Here is a 13233-nt window from a genome sequence, read left to right on the forward strand (position 1 = left end):
CTGGATTGAGTTCCCAGCTCCTGGCTTTGACCTCAGCCCAGCCACGGCCATTGCAGGCATTTGGGGAACAAACCAGTGATGGGAGCGCTCTCCCCTCCACACCCCCCGCAATTTCTTTCTATATCTGTCTGTCTCTCCAAAAGGAAAAGAATCCTTGTCTTGGGCTCATGGCTGGACCTACTGAGTCAGAGCTGAACGACTTGCATCTCTAATGGGCAGATGCCCTACATACGTGCAGTTGTGTGCTTTGATCATTCCCGATGCAGTCTTGCGCCTCCCTCCCCCCTCTGCTAGTTTTTTTTTTCCCTTTAAGTTTTTGAGAAGAATAAAAGGAGCACAACTCTTTGGGGACAGATCTCGGTGGAAAAGAATCGAAGAGGCTGAAATGACAGCAGTGTGATACAATTTTCTGCTGCTTGTGCAGTTCTTGGGGTGTGGTGCATTGCTTGCCACGAACAGCTGTGGGGAGGAGGGGAAGAAGACGGTGGAATCTACCCAAGGCTTTGGAAAGAGGGGCTGCTTTACGTCTCAAATACAGCTCCCCTTGTGGTTTTAATGGCCAAGGTGTTATCTTACAGGTTGTTAAGAAATGATGGCGGTAGGTGTACTGGTGACCTCATTGGATGGGCTGTGTTAGCCAGAGCTGGTGACAGGCCTGACTGTCCACACTGGTGGCTGGCACAGCACCCCATTTTGCCACTTTTTGGGGCAATCACTCTTTTCCATTCTCTGGACATCTTAGGTCTTAGACTAATTTTAGTTCTGGTCCCAGAAAACTGCAGTCAGTTGGAGTTCAAAGAAACACATGCATTCACACACACACTCATATTCACACTCACACTCAAGACACACACACACTCACACTCTCGCATACACACATACTCATTCCTATGCAGACTCACACACTCATACTTACACACTCATTCACTGACACCCACATCCCCACTCACACTCACACATATACACAACTCTCTAACAGTCCACCCAAACAACTACTCTCTGTTCTTAATGATCCGTAACTGAAATGCGTTAGAAAGGCAGATCTGGGATAAATTGGCACATGATGGGTGTGTGGTCTGTGATGCACGTATGTCATTGAAACCTTGCTGGCCAACAATGGTCAAATGTTGGTCATTTCTTCACGACTCAACCCAATGGAAGCTGTGTAAGTTACCTAGATGTCTGCTTTCATATTATTATTGCAGTTTTTATTCTCTTTTCTTTACATGAAAACTTCTTTTTATTTATTTAATTGAGAGGCAGAGAGAGACACAGAAGGACAGACAAAGCTCTAGTCTGCTGGTTCACTCCCTAGATGCCTGCAGTACCAGGGTCTGGGCCAGTTCAAAGCCAGCAGCAGGGAATTCAGTCCAGGTTTCCTAGGTGGGCGGCAGGAGTCCAACTTCCTGAGCCATCTCAGTTACCTTCCTGCTGGGCAGGAGGCTGGAATCAGGCGCAGAGCCAGGACTCAAAGCCAGGAACCCTGCTGCAGGATGTGTCCCAACTGGCATCCTCACCAGAATGCTGTTATTCCCAACGTATGCACTATTCAGACACGTAGCAGGGTATGGTGTGTACACTAAGGGGCTTGTACGTACTCACCACCTGTGTGAGAGCTACAGCACCAACAACGCAGTTGGAGTCCCTCCCCAGTCACGTGCCCCCCTCCCCCCACCGCGTGAGCCATGTTCTCCACTCCCTATGCTTGGACGCATGGTTTCCTCTCCTGTGCATAATCTCCTAACAAAGCCCACTGCATTGTTTTGCACATTAAGGGATGACAAAGTATGTGCACCTTTCTGCGGCTGGCTTTTCGCGCCCAGTGTCTTCGTGGAGACGCAGTCGCATTGATCTGGATTTCTCTAGTTCACTGTTATTTTCCAAAACCAAGTGGCTGAAAGGATTTGCAGTAAAACCAATGGTGCATGGTAAAGAGAACACATTTCTTTGTTATCATCTTTTCTCCCACGGCCAAGCTGAGCCAAGCTTGTTTCAATCCGTGTTTTTGGAAAATATTTGCCTTGAGAAAGATTCCATAAAACTTGCCGCCCAACATTAAAGCAGTTGGGCCATGTTGCCGTTTTGAGAATCATGCTTTTGCCAGAGTGAAAGAATTCCCTGGTCCAAACTTGGAAAAGAATCCTAGCGGCTGGCAGTGCCCAGCTCATGGTGAATGAAAGACAGGACAGGGGCACCCTGGCTGCCAGCAGTCAAGTGATGGTGCGTGGCGGGTCCGAATTAAAGTGAGTCTTGCCTTTTGTTTTGAATTAAGCTGTTGTTTCAGCATAGGGTAGGAACCCCCAGAAGAGGAACGAGAGGTCTGGGTTAGTAAGGAGGGTGGCTGGGCGCAGTTGCTGAGACCTGCATGCCATCCTGCCGTGCATTAGGCGCCATGGGCAGGTCGTGCCATTCTGCCCTGTGCTGCAGTTTCCTTGTCTGTTCTGTCCTCATGGGGTTGGGTGAGCTTCCAGGGCAGTTGGAACGTGGAGGATTTGGCACAGGCTCTGGCCTCTAGTTAATGCTCAGTCAATGGCAGTGACATCAGGACTCTGTCCTGATGTGTTCATTCCACACGGGACTTAGGGCACCAGCAGCCTCAAGGGGTTCTGCACACCCCTGACTGAGGGCCACCATAACGGGGTGCAGGTGCCTGGTGACCCACATCACAGTCACAGCGTGTTTTAAGGTCAGGCCTTCCATGTCAAAGAACTCGACTTAGGATGTGGTCCATGAAGCAAGGAGCTAATGTGTGGAGGAAGAAGCAAGAAGCCAAGGGGTTGTGGTGAAGGGCTTGGGAGCAGGTGCTGAGTCCTGCTCTAACCAGATGAACTGGCTTGTGCAATGCCCGTGTCCGAATGGCAGTGGGGGGGTGGGGGCGCAGAAGGGCGGAGCCTTATAGTTCAGGGTGTAGGTCTGCTGTGCAGGGCAGGAGGGAGGGCTGCGTTTACATAGTGCTGAATAAGAGGTATCTGACTGAGCTTCCTGGACAAAATACAGAAGTCCAATTACGTGATTTCAAGTGCAGGATTTTCTCTTTCCGCCTTTCCCAGACACTGAAAGGGCCTTGCAGTCACTCCAGGGATGACTCATCCTTTTTTCTTGTATATCACTTGGATTGATTGGGTTTGATGGAGTGATGGATGAGGATTTAAGGTCCACTCAGGTGCTATAGGAAAACACTGTGGTTGATTAGCCATGTCTGCCATGTAAGGAAGTGGCAAGTAGTGGGATGCACGCTGCCTATCTGCCCTGCATGCGTCCTTTGGAAGTGGAGCAGGCTCCTTTTCATTCCCATTGGTTTCTCTTTTCCTAAAACTACCTCCCTTGTCTCCAGGGCTCCAACCTCCTTTCCTTATCTCCATCTGGTTTAAGTCCCATCTCTTCCAGGAAGCCTTCACATACTCACAGTTCTGAGTGTTTGTATCTGTTAATGAATGTTTACATTAACACAGTCGGCTCCCTCTCCCAGTAGGCTTTTGTCATGTGGACCTTCTTTCTCCATTTCAAGTTTATCAGGCCCTGTCCTACCTCGGGCCTTTGACCTGGCTGTTACCCCCACGGGGAGCACCCTGCCTCTGGATCTTTCCCTGGCTAGCTCCATCCCATCAGGGTGGTCTCTACTTGTCACCTCCCTGGAGAGCATCCCTGACCACTCTGGGTCCGCTGACCCCCACGCCTTTCTCTGTCTCATCACCGGTTCTGTTTTCATCAAGCCTCATACTGCTGATTGACATCTGTTTGTTGATTGATTGGCAGATTTGTTGATCACTTTTCCTCTGCCTCCTCCAGTTCAATAACAGCACCACAAGATCAGAGCCTCTGTTTCCTTCCTTCTTCCTTTCTGTCCCCAACAGCTGGATCAGGGCCTGGTACTTAGAAAGTAACCAAGGGCTACTTGAATCCAGACAAGTCTGTGACATCACTTGCATTTTCTTTACGAATTAGGGCACTGGTGAGCCTGTTTCCACAGTGGCTTCTAGAGAGACATAACTTTGTTTCTCTCCCACACACCTCCGCTATCCTCAAGGGTCCCTCCTATCTTTGGGGTCAAAGCTCAGTCCTGGCTTTCCCCCTAGCAGTGCACACATCCTGTTAAGAGCCTTTTGGCTCCACCGTGTCACATGCCCATCCCTAGCTGCAGGGCAGTCTGGGAAATGTAGTCTCTAGACAGGCAGCCATGTTTCCAGCTAAAACTTAGGAGTATGCGTTATTCAATAGGGGAGAATAGTTGTTGGGAGACCATTAACAGTCTTGGCCTCCCGCATTTCAGTTTGATGAAAAATTTTGGATGATTTTTTTCCTGAGATAAATATGGGACTGAGCTGTGTGGTGTGCAGAGACACACACTGGGCATACGTTCCTTGCCGGGTAGAAGTCTGTAATGCATTAGACACAAAAGGCAAGTAGCTCGGATACTTGGATCCTTGCCCAGGGTAAGAGTTGGTTGAATGAATAATACCCAATACCAGTTACTGAGGACAGACAACATGCAAGGCACTGCAGCTTCTTGGTACGGTTTAGTCTTCTTCACAGTCTGTAACATAGCCCCATTTTCCAGATGGGGCACACACAAGTCTTTTAAGACACCCTGGATTTGTGTATGGAATCATCAACTGAGGCACTGTCAGATTATTTTGTTGTGGGGGGCTGACCTGTGCATGAGAGGGTACTGCGCAGCCCCCCTCTACCCACCACATGCCGTAGCATCTCCCCAAACGACCTTGCCCAGGGAGCCCTGGGGGACAGAGTCACCTCCGGGGCCAGCACTGGGATAGGGCATTGCAGACTGACTGCCGGCTCCCGCACGGAGCCTCAGCAACACCAAGGCAGAGTCCCAGGTGCTGTGTGGGGGGTGAGACGAGACGCCCTCGGAGCATTCTCCGTGCAGCAGAGCGAGCGCACGGCACAGGTGGACGAGTCACCTGGCTCACGCCCATGCCAGCGTCCCCACCCATGGCTGCCCTCCGTCCTTCTGAGCCTGAGAGCCCACTGCCTTTCTCTGTGTGCCGACGCAGGCAGCCACCCCAGTCGGAGGCAGCTGAGGTGGGAGACTCCCAGGCACCACTGCCCCAGGCTCTGCTGCCGTCCCTTCATGGAGTGACGAGGCATCCTCTTTGGGCCCCTACATGGCCTACTCATGCAACTGCCTCCCGAAGCAATGCATCATGGGAACAGTTCTCAACCCCAAGGAGGGGCACGCACTCCCCCGTGACGACGTCAGAATCCTGGGGAGGTAGGAGCGGGCATCGAACCCCACAGTTGAGATACCCACGTCCCACAGCGGAGTACCTGGGCTTGGTTCCTGGCTCTGACTCCTGACTCCAGCAGCTGTGACCGTGCCCCCTGGGAGGCATCAGGAATGCTCCAGTGGTTGGGGTCCTGCCACCCCCGCTGTGGGCCTGGATTGTGTTCCAAGCTCCTGGCTTTGCCTGGTGCAATCCTGGCGGTTGCAGGCATTTGGAGAGGAACCAGCAGAGAGAAGCACTTTCTCATGCTCTCTCTCTTTCTCAAATTAATTAATTTGAAATAAATAATCCTGGGGGAGGCCAGTATGTGCCTATGTCAGGTGTAATGGAACACCCACAGCCCCTGTAAATCTTAGAGCCCTGATGCCCACTCGTCCTCCATTCAGGAAATGGTGGCTGTAGGCGGTAGTTAGGATACCCTGGGAAGGAACGCGTCCCTTCTCTGCACTTATCCTTTAGGAAAATAAAACAATGCTACTTATGCAGAGCCTTTGATGTATTCCATTTTCCTTCATAATCCAAGTATGGATTTAAATGTGTTTTGAACTTAAAGCCACCTGAGTTATGACTGTTTAGTTTGAATAGGTCAACACACACTCCTGCTAATTGAAGCTCTGGGCTAGAATACATTTATTTCTCACGGCATCCCTTTGGAAAAGGTAAGAGCTGCATTAGCTAAGTGCAGTTAAAAGGAAAAAGATTCCCCCTCTCTATTATCTGTGTGGGCAGCAGAGATGGGAGAAAATGTAAGCTGGTATCCAACTGTGTAGAATAAATTTTGCCCAAAGGAGAAAGGTTATGTTTAAAAGCAGGGCCTTCTAGATTGAGAGTGGTACCACTCACCTCTTAAAGTGACCAACAGCAGTAGAAGGCCAACACCAAGGGCAAGCAGCTGGGACCCTCATGCTTTGCCAGAGGAAATGCAAGTGGATCAGACACCCGGGAAACAATCTGGAAGTTTCTGATAGTTAAACATGTACTTACCCTTCATCCAGGGGTCCGCTCACAGGGGTTTGTCCCGATGAAATGCAAACCTACATGCACACAAAAATCGGCACACAGATGTTCACGATTGCTCTAACCATGCTCACCCCAAACTGGAAACAACCCAGTGCCCCTCGACTGGAGAGTGGATGACACACTGTGATGCATCCACGCAGTGGGAGTGGACCGTGGGCTCACGCAACGGCATGGGTGCCTCCTGCAACGGTCCACATCTGCATCATCTGGGAAAGCCAAAGCTGCGGGGATGGAAAGCACAGCGGGGTTGGCGGGGATGGAGAAAGCGGGGAGGACTTGGCTGGAAAGAGCAGCAGCCAGGGGGGTCCAGCGTGGGGGACTGGGGTTCTGTATCTTGATTGAGATCGTGGTTACCTGACTGTGCACTTGCCAAAACGTCACAGAACCACATACCAGGAGGAGTGGATTTTATTATCAATAAATTTAAATCCAGGTCTGCTACATGGGTGGCAGGGATCCAACCACTTCAGTCCTCACCGATGCCTCCCAGGGTGCACAGTCAGGAGTCAGAGCCAGGAACCAAACCCAGGTACTCTGACGTGGGACATGGGTGTCTTTTAAAAAGGTTTATTTCTTTTTTTAAAGAATATTTATTTTTATTTATTTGAAAATCAGAGTTACACAGAGAAGGAGAGGTAGAGAGAGAGAGAGAAAGAGAGAGAGAGGTCTTACATTCACTGGTTCACTCTCCAATTGGCCGCAATGGCCGGAGCTTCGACGTTCTGAAGCCAGGAACCAGGAGCTTCCTCCGAGTCACCCACATGGGTGCAGGGGCCCAAGGACGTGGGCCATCTTCTGCTGCTTTCCCAGGCCATAGCAGAGAGCTGGATGGAAAGTGGAGAAGCCGGGTCTGAAAGTGGTGCCCATATGGGATGCTGGCACTGCAGGCAGTGGCTTTACCTGCTACACCACAGTGCCAGCCCCAAGGGCATGGGTATCTTAATTGTGGGGCTTGATGCCTGCTCCCACCTCCCCAGGATTCTGACGTCATCACGGGGGAGTGCGTGCCCCTCCTTGGGTTGAGAACTGTTCCCATGATGCATTGCTTCGGGAGGCAGTTGCACGTGTAGGCCATGTCGGGACCCAAAGAGGATGCCTTGTCTCTCCATGAAGGGACGGCAGCAGAGCCTGGGGCAGTGGTGCCTGGGAGTCTCCCACCTCAGCTGCCTCCGACTGGGGTGGCTGCCTGTGTCGGTGCACAGAGAAAGGCAGTGGGCTTTCAGGCTCAGAAGGACGGAGGGCAGCCATGGGTGGGGGGCGCTGGCATGGGCGTGAGCCAGGTGACTCGTCCACCTGTGCCGTGCGCTCGCTCTGCTGCACGGAGAATGCCCCGAGGGCGTCTCGTCTCACCCCCCACACAGCACCTGTGACTCTGCCTTGGTGTTGCTGAGGCTCCGTGCGGGAGCCGGCAGTCAGTCTGCAATGCCCTATCCCAGTGCTGGCCCCGGAGGTGACTCTGTCCCCCAGGGCTCCCTGGGCAAGGTCGTTTGGGGAGATGCTACGGCATGGGGTGGGTAGAGGAGGGCTGCGCAGTACCCTCTCATGCACAGGTCAGCCCTGTACAAACCTGCCCATCCCCTCCACTGTGCCCGGGAGTCATCTCTGGATAACTATCTCAGGGTCTGACACCAGTGGAGAAGTGGGGGAGTGAGATAGGAGAGGGAGGCATCCAGTAGAGCCCATTCTCCAATGACCCACCAGAGCTCATCCCAGCTGGGAACCCTCAAGGGTCACTCAGAGCACACAGCTCATTCCCCTCCCCGAGGGCTGAGGGAGTCGGGGTGTTCACATACCCACCCTCCAGTGCAGCCTGCTAAGAAAGGGCCCGCTAGGGCACCATCTGTTCCCTGGTGGCTGCACGGCTGCACTCCATACAATCGTTCATCTAATTGTTGCAAACTCCCTGTGGGAGGAACCGTCTCTGCCTTGGTCATCTTGTAACTCCAGCACTTGCTGGTGGGCTGAGCGAGTGACCGGCAGCTCCTCTGGGATCCATTGGTTTGCAGGCAAGGATGGCAGGCAATCAACGCGGGCAGTTGACTGGTACATTATGGCTGTGGGGTAGAGTGCTACGGCTGGGAGGGTCAGAGCCCATGGCCGGCTGTGTTCTTACCGTGTATGGAAGCCGAGGGAGATCCTGGGCCAGGACTTGGTGTAGACAGAAGCCTCACCTCTGGATAATGAATCGAGTGCTTTCCCAATAGCAATGGAACTGGGAATGGGTGGGCTCCCATCTGCTGAGCCTGGTGCTACCTTGCTTTTCTTTCTTTTTGTTCTTTAAAAGATTTATTTTATTTATTTGAAAGACAGAGTTACAGAGAGAGGTAGAGACAGAGGTGTCTTCTGTCCAGTGGTTCACTCCCTATATGGCTGCACCCACAAGAGCTGAGCTGATCTGAAGCCAGGAACCAGGAGCTTCTTCCAGGTCTCCCACCTGGGTGTAGGGGCCATTCTTCCCTGCTTTCCCAGGCCATAGCAGGGAGCTGGATCAGAAGTGGAGCAGCCGGGTCTTGAACCGCTGCCCATATGGGATGCCGGCACTGCATGCCGGGCCTTTACCACTGCACCACAGTGCCGGCCCCTCAACCTTGCTTTTCTACCTTTGTTTCGTACTCTCCCTCCTGGGTGTCACCCTGCTTTCTGCTCCAAGCAGCTTCCCATCGAGCCTGCACCCGGCCCCTCCTCCCGCCCCTCCTCACCGCGCCGAAAGCCTGCCTGAGGAGAGCCCTGGCAGAGCGGCTCTCCCCGCGGCGTTTCTGCCTTACCCTCGCTCACGTTGCTTCCCGGATCTTTCCTGGCAATGGCCGAGAGGCAGATTGAAGTTTCAGACTGACCAGCTTGACGGTTGTCCCCGTGATTGGCAGAGAGACCTGTGCGCGTCTTCAGAGATCTGGGGAGAAACTGATTACATTCTGCAGAGTTCAATGTCAGACTCAGAGGTCTTGTGTGAGCCCATCAAGCCAGCGTCTGAACAGAATGAGGAGTGACACGGGGCCACCAGACTGTGGCAGCGGGGTGTGTCTTCCCCGCGTCGGGGGCCGTGCCGTCTCTTTGTTCTGTAAGTATCAGCGAGTTTTGAATGAAAAATTTCCTTCAGTTTTAATAAGGAGCTATGGCACTCAAGAGACGGTAACCGATAGTGTGTGTGTACGTTAGCTATTGCCTTGTAATAAGCAACCTCCACATCTCCATGGCATTCGTCAGACGTGTGGTTCTTATTCCTGACTTTGCTGATTGGCTTGGGAGGCGGGTTCTGCTCTGTGTGCCTCTCTTACCCTCCCTCTGCACCCAAGGTGTGTTCTTCTCTTGGTAAAGGTGGTTTCAACCATTCAAGCACATTCTAAACCTATGCTGTGCCATAGCGGCACCTGTCAATCACGTTTGGCCAAATCAATCATGTGGTTGAGGCCAACATCAAGGGCAGGAAAGTGCACTGTGTCCATGGAGGGTTCCTCAGTGTTACAGAACAAAGGGCATGGGTAGGGAAAGAATGAAAACTGGGACCATGTTTCAGCCCGTAGTAGAGCTCGGGCTGTGGAGTTGGACCTGAACTTGAACTCTTGTTGATGTTGACTCGAGCAAATGTCTCAGCCTCTCTGAGCTTGGTTGCTCACCCCTCTGACAGCCGGGCACAGTCATGGCACCCCCGCCTTGGTGTTGTGAGAGTCCAGTGGAATGAGGCATACTGTCCACTTAGCACAGTTCCTGGCTCCTAGCAAGTGCCCAACACATTTAGCCAAAAACAAAAGCTCCAGGTGGCACAACAGACACCAGGGCCGTGGACATGAACTTGACATCGATGCCTGAGCTTTGTGCTGTGCCTGTCGCTGCTTCGTCATTCTTTGAGGCGTCTGAATCTCCAAGTGCGTCCAGTGCGGTCACAAGGGATGGTCTTAAGGGATGCGACCCCAGGAGCGGAAGGAGCTCTACATCAGTCAGCACGAAACCAAACCACAGCAGTCGCTCCGAGGAACAGCATTTTGGGGAAGCCAGCAGATGGGAGGCCAGATTGGGGGTGTCTCAGACTCCGAGGGATCTATTAGAAAACATCAGCGTATCCGTGACAGTTCAATATTTTAAATTTGTTGGGCTCACAATTGGAAGCAAAATAATATCCTTTTATAACATAATTGAAGTCGGCTGCTGTACTTAAACAGCTTTTGAGGTATAAGGGAGTAACGAGAGAGAGTAAGGAGATCAGAGACAATGTTTTCTGGCCGGGCCTGCTCTACTTGCTGTCTTGATGACGTCGACAAGAGCTGCCGAGCGGAGTCACGCACGCTCGCTGGCCTCACCACGGCCATGGTACCGACGACCCCAGTAGGGCCGCATCGGCGTCATGGTCCGCCCTCGCCTGTGACCCAGAGGCGCGAGGGTGACTCGGCAGCCGGACGTGGACTTGCAAGACCATTTATCCAGGAGTTCCTGTCTCCAATTTTCATGCCTTTCCAAGTCCCATGATAAAAGGAAGAAAAAAAAAGCCCTCATGAAATCGAATTGAAATTGATTTTTAAAAATCGAGAGGTGGCTCCCTCTCTCCAGACTGTTTCCGGTCAATCTCCCTGCTCCCGGGATAATTTGGAGAGTGGAGTTGGCACGAGAAATCTCCCATTCGTTTCCTTCCTGGTTTCAGACGAGAAAACGCTTGACCCTGGAAATGGGTTTAAGGTTGATTGGGAGAGCATTTTCTCAGTAGGCTTGTGTTGGGGGGGGGTGGAGAGAGAGAGAGAGAGAGAGATTGCCACGCCCGCTGGTTCGTTCAGATGCCCACAGGAGCTGGGGCTGGACCAGGCGGAAGGAAGAACCAGGAACTCCGCCGGGGCTCCCACACTGGGAACAGGAACCCAAGTCCTTGCGCCACCATCGGACCCCTCCTGGGTGTGTATTAGCAGGAAGACGCTGGGACCAGAAGCTGACTGGGACTGGAATGCAGGCTCTGTGCCCGGGGTGCGGGTGTCCCGACCACCGTGCCCGGTGCCCTCCTACAGGCTTGTCTGTATACGGCGAGCTCTCCTGCCCCCCGTGCGTCTTGCTCTGAGAACCGGCCACAGGGGTCATTGGTCAGCTGCTGTGGGCAGGTGTGGCACTAAAGGCACCTGGGTCATGTAGGGCTTCACACCAGGAACAAGGACTTCAGCTATCAAAAGGTTCTATAGGTAGCTGGTTTAATAACATTGAAAATAGGATTTCTGGTATCTGAGGAACATTCTGGAACACAGCCTGCGTGACTGCTCTCTACTCTTAATAATGACCCCTACGTTGGTGGTGGTCATTGACAGCTGGCTAAAAAAATTATGCTTCCGATTTTGCTTATGGACAGGAGTGGGCAATGAAGTAGAAGTGTTGGAGGATACCTCTGGGAGAATTCTTCAAGGGAGACCAAGCCAGCTGGGAGAGAGGAGCCCTTTGGTCATTTTCTTCTTTTCAGTTCTTCCTACTTGGAATGTAGATATTATGGTTGGGACTCCAGCAGCCGTTCTGTGACCATGAAGCAACCTTGAGGATAATGTACTGAAGATGGCAGAGCAGACAGAAGGAGCCTGGGTTGCTGGGGACCATGTATCGATGTCATAACAGCCCTGAGCTCTCCTACTTCTGGGCCCACTTTACATGGGGGATTAATAACCTCCATCTTGTTATGTGTAACTGCTCAGCTAGAGCAAACCTTTACTGATGGAAACGTCAAGTGGGCTAGACACCAAGAGGACTATGGGAAACAATGAGGAAGAGCAGGAGACCGAGGGAAAACAGTAGCTTCACAGTGTGCTGGAATCTTCCATCCTCTCTCTGACCTTGTCTGACAACCAAGCATGAGTCGTTGTCCCCATTTCACAGAGGAGAAAACTGAGGCCACCTATACAAAGTGCTTATGTGTGGTCACCAACCGGGTCAGGGTTTACCAGTGTGTCCTCAGCGCCCAGCACAAGGCCTGGCACCCAACAGGCAGGCGATAGCACATGCACTGCCCCGAGGGCGTGTGCTGCCCACTTTCCCGACTTCTCAGAAACATGGAGGGGAGGTGGTCTCGGTGCCGAGTGCTGAGAGGAGGCCCGTGTCCACTGTCTCAGCACCTCATGGCCACTGCCAAGGGGGCAGGCACGTGGCCACCTCATGGTTACAGCAGGTGCAACCCCCTGAAGTCCATCTTGGGCAGCATCAGACAACATCAGCTCTACCCTGGGCTCAGGTGGGGGAACGAGGCCCCGTGGGACCAGCACTGGGTTCAAGGTCCACCTGTGGTCTATCCCGAGCTCCTGTGGTGTGAAAGCCGCAGACCAGGGTGGGCAGTTAGCAGAGGGGGTCAGGTGCAGCCTGGGAGGCCGGCATCCCATGGCGGAGGGCCTGGGTTCAAGTCTCCGCCCTGCTTCCAAACCCAGCGTCCCGCCGGGGTGCCCCACGGAGGCAGCGGTGATGGCTGAAGGACCCGACTCCCTGCCAGCCCCACGGGAGACCTGGTTGGAGTTCTGGGCTCCCAGCTGTGGCCTGGTCCAGCCTTGCAGGCCTTTGAGGAACCCACTAGGGTATGGAAGATCTCGCCCTCTCCCTCTGTCTTTCAAATAAAGTGAACAAATGAGTAAAATTTAAAAATCTGCAACCCAACAAAACGTGGACACCAGAGTGGAGGAAATCCCGCCTCACTCGTCCCTCAGTGTGAGTGACGGGTACATAGGGGTGTGGCCACGTTTGCTTTGTCTGTTCTTGATTTTTGTTTTTTTGCTGAGGTCTCTTCATGCAAGCCCAGATGCTGCCTTGACCGTCAGCGTTTTAGCCTGTGTCTCTGGAGGGTAAAGGCATTCACATACCTTTGTTTTATTCATTTACTTCCACGCGCAAGCAGAGAGCAGTCCCTCTATGCTAGAAGCAAAATTTTCCTTCTCTGCTGGTCACGCGAGGTTGCAGACACGTGACCGTGGGCTTTGTCGCTGAGGCACTAGACTCCCGTGGCCCCAGAGCCCAGCTTTAATTT

General features: G+C 52.7%; 1 protein-coding gene and 1 pseudogene across 6 annotated transcripts in view; one reads left to right on the top strand and one right to left on the bottom strand.

The window, feature by feature from the left end:
• LOC138847468 (cytochrome c oxidase copper chaperone pseudogene) overlaps positions 1-10607 on the bottom strand; it is an 84656-nt pseudogene extending 74049 nt beyond the window's left edge.
• Positions 1-13233, top strand: part of RPH3A (rabphilin 3A) — a 247561-nt gene that overhangs the window by 78185 nt on the left and 156143 nt on the right. The window lies entirely within an intron of this gene.

Source organism: Oryctolagus cuniculus, chromosome 21 (genome assembly GCF_964237555.1).
Source record: "Oryctolagus cuniculus chromosome 21, mOryCun1.1, whole genome shotgun sequence".
Lineage (NCBI taxonomy): Eukaryota > Metazoa > Chordata > Mammalia > Lagomorpha > Leporidae > Oryctolagus > Oryctolagus cuniculus.